This window comes from Macaca thibetana, chromosome X, assembly GCF_024542745.1.
Source record: "Macaca thibetana thibetana isolate TM-01 chromosome X, ASM2454274v1, whole genome shotgun sequence".
Lineage (NCBI taxonomy): Eukaryota > Metazoa > Chordata > Mammalia > Primates > Cercopithecidae > Macaca > Macaca thibetana.
In genome coordinates this window covers 48,531,552-48,543,104 of record NC_065598.1, presented here as the reverse complement: position 1 = coordinate 48,543,104, position 11,553 = coordinate 48,531,552, and positions in this window count along the sequence as shown.

Below are 11,553 nucleotides of genomic sequence, written 5' to 3'. Positions count from 1 at the left end.
AGACACTCAACACCAGCCCACGAAAGCAGCTGGGAGGGAGTCTGTACCCTGCAAAGCCACAGGGGTGGAACTGCCCAAGACCATGGGAGCCTACCTCTTGCATCAGTGTGACTTGGATGTGAGACATAGAGTCAAAGAAGATCACTTTGGAGCTTTAATATTTGACTGCCTCACTAGATTTCTGACTTCCATGGGATCTGTAGCCCCTTTGTTTTGGCCAATGTCTCCCATTTGGAACAGTTGTATTTACCCAATACCTGTATCCCCATCATATCTAGGAAGTAACTAACTTGTTTTTGATTTTACAGGCTCATAGGCTGAAGGGACTTGCCTTGTCTCAGATCAGACTTTGAACTGTGGACTTTTGAGTTAATGCTGGAATGAGTGAAGATTTTGGGGGACTGTTGGGAAAGCATGATTGGTTTTGAAATGTGAGGACATTAAATTTCAGAGGGCCAGGGGCAGAATGATATGGTTTGGCTGTGTCGCTACCCAAATCTCATCTTGAATTCCCACCTGTTGTGGGAGGGACCTGGTGGGAGGTAATTGAATCATGGGGCAGGTCTTTCCCATGCTGTTCTCATGATAGTGAATAAGCCTCACAAGATCTGATGGTTTTATAAAGGGGAGTTTCCCTGCACAAGCTCTTCTCTCTTGTCTGCTGCCATGTGAGATGTGCCCTTATCTTCCACCATGATTGTGAGACCTCCTCAGCCACGTATAACTGTGAGTCCATTAAACCTTTTTCTTTTGTAAATTGCCCAGTCTCGGGTATGTCTTTATCAGCAGCATGAAAATGGACTAATACAGGGGGCTAAACTCCCCCTTTTACAGCGAACCCACTCTTGTGATAATAGCATTAATTCCTTCACTCTGCCCTATGGCCTAATCACCTCTCATTAGGCCTCACTTCCCAACACTGTTGCATTGGGAATTAAATTTTTAGCACATGCTTTTTGGGGACACATTCAAACCACAGCCTTCTACCTCTGGTCCCCCAAATTCATACCCTTCTCACATGTAAAATACATTCATTCCATCTCAATAGACCCATAGTCTTAATTTGTTCCAGTACCAACTCAAAAGTCCAAAGCCCAGAGTCTCATCTAAACCAGATATGGGTGATACTCCAAGCACAATTCATTCTAAAGAAAATTCCTCCAGCTGTAAACCTGTGAAATCAAAACAAGTTATCTTGGCTGGATGCGGTGGCTCATGCCTGCAACCTCAGTACTTTGGGAGGCCAAGGTGGGCGGATCACTTGAGGTCAGGAGTTCAAGACCAGTCTGGCCAACGTGGTGAAACTGCATCTCTACTAAAAATACAAAAATGAGCCAGGAGTGGTGGCATGCGCCTGTAGTCCCAGCTACTCGGGAGGGTGAGGCACAAGAATCGCTTGAACCCAGGAGGTAGAGGTTGCAGTGAGCTGAGATTGCACCATTGCACTCCAGCCTGAGTGACAGAGTGAGACTCCATCTCAAAAACAAACACAAGTTATCTACTTCCAAAATACAACAGTGGGACAGGCAGAAGATGAACGTTCCCATTCCTAAAGGGAGCAACAGGAAAGAAAAAAGGAATAGCAGTTCCCAGTAAATCCAAAAGCCCACAGGGCAAACAACATTGTCTTAAACCTCCACAATAATCTTTGACTGTATGCACCACCTTTGGGCACAGTGGAGTGGGGATTGGGCCCCCAAGGCTTCAGGTAACCCCACCCCCACAAGCCTGCTGGGCTCAGCCCACACAGCAATCTCTCAGGGGTTGCAGGCACCCAAGCTGGTGTTGCTTGCTGGTAGCTCTACAGTTCTGGGTTCTTGGGGGGCCCCACCTACAAAGCTCCACTAGACCTATTCTCTGTGGTGGCTCTGACCTCACAGCTTTGTTCTTTTTTCTCAAGATTGCTTTGGCTATTCTGGGTCTTTTGTGGCCACATATGAATTTTAGAATTGTTTTCTCTATTGCTGTAAAAAATGTCACTGGGATTTTGATGGGTCTAGGATTGAGGCTGCAGATTGCTTTGTTGTTGTTGCTGTTGTTTTTGAGACAGAATGTTGCTCTGATGCCCAGACTGGAGGGCAGTGGCACAATCTCGGCTCACTATAGGTCTGCAACCTTCACCTCCCAGGCTCAAACAATCCTCCCACCTCAGCCTCCCGAGTAGCTGGAACTACAGGTGAGTGCCACCACACCCAGCAACTTTTTTGTATTTTTAGTGGAGACAGGGTTTCACCATGTTGCCCAGGCTGATCTCAAACTCTTGCCCTCAAGTGATCTGCCCTTCTTGGCCTCCCAAAGTGCTGGGATTATAGGTGTACACCAATACGCCTGACTAATTTTGTATTTTTAGTTGAGACGGGGTTTCACCATGCTGCCCAGGCTGGTCTCGAACTCCTGGCCTCAAGTGATCCACCCACCTCACCCTCCCAAAGTTCTGAGATTACAAGTGTGAGCTACTGCGCCAGGCTTTGTAGATTTCTTTGAATGGTATGGATATTTTAACACTATTAAGTCTTCCAATTCATGAGCATGGGATGTCTTTCCATATATTTGTGTCTTGATTACTTTCTTTCACTGGTGTTTTCTAGTTTTTGGTGTATAGATATTTCATTTACTTAGTTAAGTTTTTTCCTAAGTGTTTAATTATTTGTGACGCTATTGCAAATGTGATTGTTTTCTTAATTTCCTTTTCAGATAGTTGTTATAGTATAGAAACACAGCTAATTTTTGTATGTTGATTTTGTAGGAATCTCAAAGAGCTATCCACACTTCCATGTTCATCATAGCATTATTTACCATAGCCAAGGTATGGAAACAATCTGAATGTCCATTGACACAGGAATGGATATCAAAAATGTGGTATATACATACGATGGGATATTATTCAACCACAAAAAAGAAGGAAATCTTATGGCCGGGTGCAGTGGCTCACACCTGTAATCCCAGCACTTTGGGAGGCTGAGGCAGGCAGATCACTTGAGGTCAGGAGTTAGAGACCAGCCTGGCCAACATGTTGAAACCCTGTCTCTACTAAAAATACAAAATTAGCTGGGCATGGTGGCGGGCACCTGTAATCCCAACTACTTGGGAGGCTGAGGCAGGAGAATTGCTTGAACCCGGGAGGCAGAGGTCGTAGTGAGTCAAGATTGCGCCATCGCACTCCAGCCTGGGAGACAGAGCAAGACTGTCTTAAAAAAAAAAAAAAAAGCCAAGTATGGTGGCACATGCCTGTAATCCCAGCTACTCAGGAGGCTGAGGCAGAAGAATCGCTTGAACACGGGAGGCGGAGGTTGCAGTGAGCCAAGATTGCGCCATTGCACTCCACCCTGGGCAACAAGAGCAAAACTCCATCTCAAAAACAAACAAACAAACAAACAAACAAAACCCTTCCCATTTCCCCTTCCTCCTGGCCCTGACAACGACTCCATGACACTCTTTGGATCTATGAATTTGACTATTTTAGATACCTCAGATACATGGAATCATGTAGTATTTGTCTTTCTGTGACTGGTTTATTTCACTTAGCATGATGTTCTCAGTACCAGTTTAATTGGTGTCCTTTTTAATGGAGAAATAAATTGGGATTCCCTAAGTTGGAATACAGTTTCCCCCTACCATTACAGCAATGACTCTCCAGCAAAGAACAGCTCAATTCACCCTGAAAATAACCAAGGACAGAACTTACTCATAGCCCACTTGGAGGTGTTCAAAAGGGCCTCAGGTCGTTGGTTCCTATCCATGTTCTACCTTTATAGTCATTGCCATGACTGTGTCACTGGAAGTAGGACATGGAAGAACCATCCTGGCAATACCCTTAAAGTGACCCCATCAATGTTGGTTCAGTATCAAGGTCCATTTAGCTCTCCAGTCATGGATTTCTTTCTTTTCTTTCTTTCTTTCTTTCTTTCTTTCTTTCTTTCTTTCTTTCTTTCTTTCTTTCTTTCTTTCTTTCTTTCCTTCCTTCCTTCCTTCCTTCCTTCCTTCCTTCCTTCCTTCCTTCCTTCCTTCCTTCCTTCCTTCCTTCCTTTCCTTCCTTCCTTCCTTCCTTCCTTCCTTCCTTCCTTCCTTCCTTCTTTCCTTCCTTCCTTCTTTCTTTCTTTCTTTTTCATGGATCTCTCGAGCTTAGGAATTTGAGACTAGCCTGGGCAACATGGTGAAACCCCATCTCTACTAAAAATACAAAAATTAGCTGGGTGTGGTGGCGTGAGCCTGTGGTCCCAGCTACTCGGGAGGCTTAGTCACGAGAATCACTTGAACCCTGGAGGCGGAGGTTGTAGTGAGCGGAGATCACCGCCACTGCACTCCAGCCTGGGTGACACAGCCAGACGTTATCTCAATATTAATAACAACAATAAAAGTTTTTAAAAAGTGGAATTCCTTTAGTTTGTATTAGTTTTTACTTTTATTTTTTGTGGAGATGGGATTTCACCATGTTGCCCAGGCTGGTCTTGAACTGCTGGCCTCAAGCGATCCTCTGGCTTTAGCCTCCCAAAACGCTGGGATTACAGACATAAACCACCGAGTACCGACTGGTGTTTCTTTTTGAGTATGAACTGCCAACAACACAATTAAATCGGGGAGAGCCGAGGGGGTCTCTAGCAAGTGTGCGCAGGGTATGGCTGGTTTCCTGGCAGAGTTAAGCAGCAAGGGGCTCTCATCGCCCAGGTCATTCAGGAGGGGCAGAGTGTTGCAGCAATGGCTAGTGATGTGTGAAGGGACAGCAATAACGTTTCATAGGCTACGCTTTGGCTCCTGGATCTAATCAAAGACTAAAGCAAATAACGAGCCTCCAAAGAGTCCCAGGTAATTGAGGCAATAGTCCTGATACTTGTTTAGACATATCATCAACAAAAAGGGAAGCGGGCATCTAGAATCCTGGAAACACATATTTCTGTAGACAGTTCTTATACCAGGATTTGTGCTTGATTGTGTCATAATTATGGTTCTTTTAAACACAAAAAGCCTATAATCATTAAAATATACTTATGAGAACATATTTTACTTTGGTAGAATTAGCCTAGAAAGATAAGTTCTCTTTTTGATTTGTCAGTTTTTTAAAAAATCTGTTTAATAAGCCAAAGAGCACTTATAAGAATTGTGAATTCACATGTGAAGCATTCTAGATAAACCTAATTACTTCTCTTGCCCTTCCTTTTATAAGGTGAAGGAGAAATCTTTAGATTACCTAATAACCATTTAATTTAATTTAATTCAATTTGTTTTTGAGACAGTCTTGCTCTGTCTCCCAGGCTGGGGTGCAGTGGCGCAATTATGGCTCACTGCAGCCTTGACCTCTGGGCCCAAACAATGCTCCCACCTTAGCCTCCCAGAGTGCTGAGATTACAGGCGTGAGCTACCATGCCTAGCCCTAATAACCATTTTAATAAGCCCCAAAATAGTTTATACAGAAAAGACATCTAACCAATTTTATTCTGAATTTGGGAAAATCAGAATTACAAAGAGTTGTTAGAGGAGTCAAAATATTTCATAAATATCTAAGCACAAGAAATATTTATAATTACTGCAGAATCATAAAGCAGTAAACAATATTTATTAGAAACTTTTTTCAAAAATAAGTACTTACTGGGTGTGGAGGCCTACGCCTGCAATGTTAGCACTTTAGGAGGCTGAGGCCAGCAGATCACTTGAGCCCAGGAGTTGGAGACCAGCCTGGCCAACATGGTGAAACCTCATCTCTACTAAATATACAAAAATTAGCTGGGTGTGGTGGCAAACGCCTGTAGTCCCAGCTACTGGGAAGCGTGGGGCAGGAGAGTTGCTTGAACCCAGGAGGTGTAGGTTGCAGTGAGCCGAGATCGTGCCACTGCGCTCCAGCCTGGGCAACAGAGGGAAACTCCGTCTGAAAAAAAAAAAAAAAAAAAGATTTAAGAATATGTCGAAAAGCACTGAAAGATAGATTATTTTTGATGACAAAAGAAACCTCTACTAAACTAGGAAAACAATAATTTAGTTATTTCATAGGAAAAGGACACAAATTCTAATTTTACACCTTTTGTACATTATTCACGTAATAATTTCCAGTAGAGAATTTATTAATATAAGTATATGTATGTAGTTAGCTATACATGAAAAGACAAATCTACAGATACAGGCCTGGCATGGTGACTCACACCTGTAATCCCAGAACTTTGGGAGGCTGAGGCAGGCAGATCACTTGAGGTCAGGAGTTTCAGACCAGCCTGGGCAACATGGCAAAAAACCGGTCTCTACAAAAAATACAAAAATTAGCCAGATGTGGTGGCATGCACCTATAGTCCCAGCTACTCCGGAGGCTGAGGAATGAAAATCACTTGAACACAAGAGGAGTAGGTTGTAGTGAGCTGAGATCGCACCACCGCACTCCAGCCTTGGTGACAAAGCGAGACTCTGTCTCAAAATCAACCAATCTACACATAGTCAGTAAATTTAAAATTTTTCCATAGTTTCAAAATACAATTAACTTAGTATGATAAAATTATGTATGTATTAATTATAGTATTATCATTAATAAGCTCTAATAACTTTTTATTTTTCTCAATTTTTGTAGTCTATCTTGTCCTCACCCCATAACTTTTCAATAAACAAATAAAACTCGTATCTATTTTCATGTATACATATTTGTATTTATCTATAATTCTTTTTGCCTAGGATAATCAACCATTCATATCAAAGGTTTTTAATCTTTAATTTTTTTTTTTTTTTTTTTTTTGAGACAGAGTCTCGCTCTGTCTCCAGGCTGGAGTGCAGTGGTGCGATCTCGACTTACTGCAACCTCCTCCTCCCGGGTTCAAGCGATTCTCCTGCCTCAGCCTCCCAAGTAGCTGGGATTACAGGCGCCTGCCGCCATGCCTGGCTTTTTGCATTTTCAGTGGAGACGGGGTTTCACCATGTTGGCCAGGATAGTCTAGATCTCTTGACCTCGTGATCCACCTGCCTTGGCCTCCCAAAGTGGTGGGATTACAGGCATGAGCCACTGTGCCCGGCCCCTTAATCTTTAATTTTTATTTTATTTTACTTTTTTTTCTTTTCGAGACGGAGTCTCGCTCTGTCGCCCAGGCTGGAGTGCAGTGGCACAATCTCGGCTCACTGCAAGCTCCGCCTCCCGGGTTCACGCCATTCTCCTGTCTCAGCCTCCCGAGTAGCTGGGACTACAGGTGCACACCACCACGCCCGGCTAATTTTTTGTATTTTTAGTAGAGATGGGGTTTCCATGTTAGCCAGGATGGTCTCAAACTCCTGACCTCGTGATCCACCCTCCTCAGCCTCCCAAAGTGCTGGGATTACAGACGTGAGCCACCACGCCCAGCTTTAATCTTTAGTTTTTATAAGTACATAGTGTATATATTTATGGGGTACATGAGATTTTTTTTCTTTTTTGTGAGATGGAGTCTCGCTCTGTCACCCAGGCTGGAGTGCAGTGGCGCGATCTCGGCTCACTGCAACCTCTGCCTCCTGGGTGCAAGCCATTCTCCTGCCTCAGCCTCCCAAGTAGCTGGGATTACAGGCACCTGCCACTATGCCCAGCTAATTTTTGTATTTTTAGTAGACAGGGTTTCACCATGTTGGTCAGGCTGGTCTTGAACACCTGACCTTGTGATCTGCCCACCTTGGTCTCCCAAAGTACTGGGATTACAGGCGTGAGCCACCTCACCTGGACACATGAGATGTTTTGATACAGGGAAGGATGTGAAGTAAGTACACCAGGGTGATTGGGGTATCCATTACCTCAGCATTTATCATTTCTCTGTGTCAGAAACACTCCAATTCCACTATTTTAGTTACTTTTAAATATACAACAGGCCAGACACCGTGGCTCACGCCTGTAATCCCAACACTTTGGGAGGCCAAGGAGGGTGGATCACTTGAGATCAAGAGTTCAAGACCAGGCTGGCCAACATGGTGAAACCCTGTCTCTACTAAAAGTACAAAAATTACAAAAATTAGCCAGGTGTGGTGGTGGGTGCCTGTAATCCCAGCTACCTGGGAAGCTGAGGTAGGAGAATTGCTGGAACCTGGGAGGCAGAGGTTGCAGTGAGCTGAGATTTCACTACTGCACTCCAGCCTGGGCGACAAAGCAAGACTCTGTTTAAAAAAAGTTAAATTAAATTAAATTAAAATATACAACAAATTATTATATCTTTTTTTAAAAAAAATTTAAATAGAGACAGGATCTTGCCATGTTGCCCATGCTGGTCTCCAACTCCTGAGGCTCAAGTGATCTGCCCCACCTCAGCCTCCTAAAGTGCTGGGATTACAAGCGTGAGCCACCTCGCCCAGCTGATTATTGTATATTAAACCAAAGTAAGCAATTTTTCTTTTCTCCAGGCAGAAAGGAAAGCTAAAGTATGGGAAACCGGGAATTATTTAGCTGTTTTTTTCCTTCACAAGTACTCATTCCATATATTTTTACAATTTTGAATGGCAAAAATTAACATATATATCATGCAAATACATCTGCATATTTTGTTAATTTACAACATTCTAAGAAATTAAAATTATGTTTAGTGGCTGGTGTTTTGTATTTGTTTCTTAGAAATTGTCTAGGCACACAAGGATTATTACAGAGTCTCGCTCTGTCGCCCAGACTGGAGTGCAGTGGCGCGATCTCGGCTCACTGCAAACTCTGCCTTCCAGGTTCACGCCATTCTGCCTCAGCCTCCTGAGTAGCTGGGACTACAGGTGCCTGCCACCACGCCCGGCTAATTCTTTTGCATTTTGAGTAGAGATGGGGTTTCACCATGTTAGCCAGGCTGGTCTCGATCTTCTGACCTCGTGATCCACCTGCCTCGGCCTCCCAGGGTGCTGGGATTACAGGCGTAAGCCACTGTGCCTGGCCTTTTTTTTTTTTGAGACGGAGTCTCACTCTTGTTGCCCAGGCTGGAGTGCAGTGGCATGATCTCGGCTCACTGCAACTTACACTTCCCAGGTTCAAGCGATTCTCCTGCCTCAGCCTCCCAAGTTGCTGGGATTACAGGCGCCCGCCACCACGCCCGGCTAATTTTTGTATTTTTTTTGGTAGAGATGGTATTTCACCATGTTGGCCAGGCTGGTCTCGAACTCCTGACTTCAGGTGATCCCTCTGCCTCGGCCTCCCACAGTGCTGGGATTGCAGGTATGAGCCATCACACCTGGCTGGATTATTTCTTAATCAGTTATCTAAGGTCTTTAATTAGTTAAGGATCTGCATCTGAACAGTTACAATTATTTTTTATTTTTTATTTTTTATTTTTAGGTAATTCAGAATTTTTAATGACAGAACAGTTACAATTTTAACTAGCACATTATACTCTTACAAGTTGTAGCATTTTAAGAATTTAATACTGTTAAACTATTGATTGATTGATTGATTGATTGAGATGGAGTCTCACTATGCCACCCAGGCTGGAGTGCAGTAGTGCGATCATGGCTCACTGCAACCTCCACCTCCCAGGTTCAAGCGATTCTCCTGCTTCAGTGTCCAGAGTAGCTGGGATTACAGGCATATGCCACCACGCCCAGGTAATTTTAGTTTTTTGGGTTTTTTTTTTTTTTTTTTTTTTTTTTAACGGAGTTTCACTCTTACGCTCAGGCTGGAGTGCAATGGTGCAATCTCGGCTCACTGCAACCTCCGCCTCCCGGGTTCAAGCAATTCTCCTGCCTCAGCCTCAGTAGCTGGGATTATAGGCACCCGCTACCACACCTGACTAATTTTTGTATTTTTAGTAGAGATGGGGTTTCGCCATGTTGGCCAGGCTGGTCTTGAACTCCTGACCTCAGGTGATCCACCCGCCTCCACCTCCCAAAGTGCTTGGATTACAGTTGTGAGCCACCGCATCTGGCATAATTTTCGTATCTTCAGTAGAGATGGGGTTTTGTCATATTGGTCAGGCTGGTCTCGAACTCTTGACCTCCAGTGATCTGCCCGCTTTGGCCTCCCAAAGTGCTGGGATTACAGGCATGAGCTACTTCGCCTGGCCAACTCGTTTTAAATATACATTTTTCTGAACGGACACGGCCAGAAATCCCAGCACTTTGGGAGGCTGAGGCGAGTGGATCACTTGAGCTCAGGAGTTCAAAACCAGCCTGGCCAATGTGGCAGAAACTCTATCTCTACGAAAAATACAAAAAGCCAGGTGTGGCGGTGCGCACCTGTAATCCCAGCTACTCAGGAGTCTGAGGTGGGAGGATCACTAGAGCCCAGGAGGTGGAGGTTGCAGTGAGCCAAGATCATGCCACTCCACTCCAGCTGGTAGTGGCAGAGTGAGACCCTGTCCTCCCCCCAAGATTAAATTTTTTTAATTAAAAAAATTAATTCAGGTCGAAGGTCTTCTTTTGTCTCCGTATTAAGAACTTTCCTTTTTTATCTCATAATGCTTGTAATGAAGAATTTCATGTAAATACAATTCCGAGTGTTCACATTTTTTTTTTTCTTTGAGACAGTGTCACTCTGTCACCCAGACTGGAGTGCAGTGGCACCATCTCGGCTCACTGCAACCTCTGCCTCCCAGGGTTCAAGTGATCCTTCCACCTCAGCATCCTGAGTAGCTGGGACCACAGGTACACACCAGCACACCCAACTAATTTTAAAATTTTTTTGTACAGACGGGGTTTAGCCATGTTGCCTAGGCTAGTCTCGAACTCCTGGGCTCAAGCAATCCTCAACCTCCCAAAGTGCTGGGATTACAAGCATGAGTCAGTGCACCAGGCCTCTTTCTTTCTCTTAGATGTCAATGTTTCTCTGGACTAGATATGACTGAAATGTTTTTCGTTTGTTTGGTTTTGAGACAAAGTCTTGCTCTGTCACCCAGACTGAAGTGTAGTGGTGCAATCATAGCTCACTGCAACCTTGATCTCCCAGGCTCAAGTCATCCTCCTGCCTCTACTTCCTAAAGTGCTAGGATTATCACAGGCATGAGACAGTGCACCCAGCCCAAAGTGTTTTTTCTTCTTTTTTTTTAAATTTAAACCAGATAATACTTAAAGTTTCCCAAAAGAGCGCAAAAGAGATGGAGACAATTAGAAATAAAAGAGAGAGAAGGAGCTGGCTTCAGATGGACACAAAATTATCATTATTAGGCCTGGCGCAGTGACTCATGCTTGTAATTCCAGCACTTTGGGAGACCGAGGTGGGTGGATCACTTGAGGTCAGGAGTTCAAGACCAGCCTGGTCAACATGGTGAAACCCCATCTCTATTAAAAATACAAAAATTAGCTGGGCATGGTAGGGGGCGCCTGTAATCCCAGCTACTCGGGAGGCTGAAGCTGGAGAATCTCTTGAACCTGGGAGGCGGAGCTTGCAATGAGTTGAGATCTTGCCACTGCACTTCAGCCTGGGCAACAGAGGGAGACTCTGTCTCAACAAAAAAAAAAAAAAAAAAAAGAAGAAGAAGAAAGAAAGAAAGAAATTATCATTATTAAAGATTTGTTAGATTCCCTCTGAAAGGACAGAGGAGAAATTTTGGTTGCAGGAAAACCCACTTTGACATAAACATACACAAAAGAGTTATTATATCTGTTTTATTTTATTTTATTTATTACTATGATATTTTTGAGACAAAGTCTCACTCTGTCAAA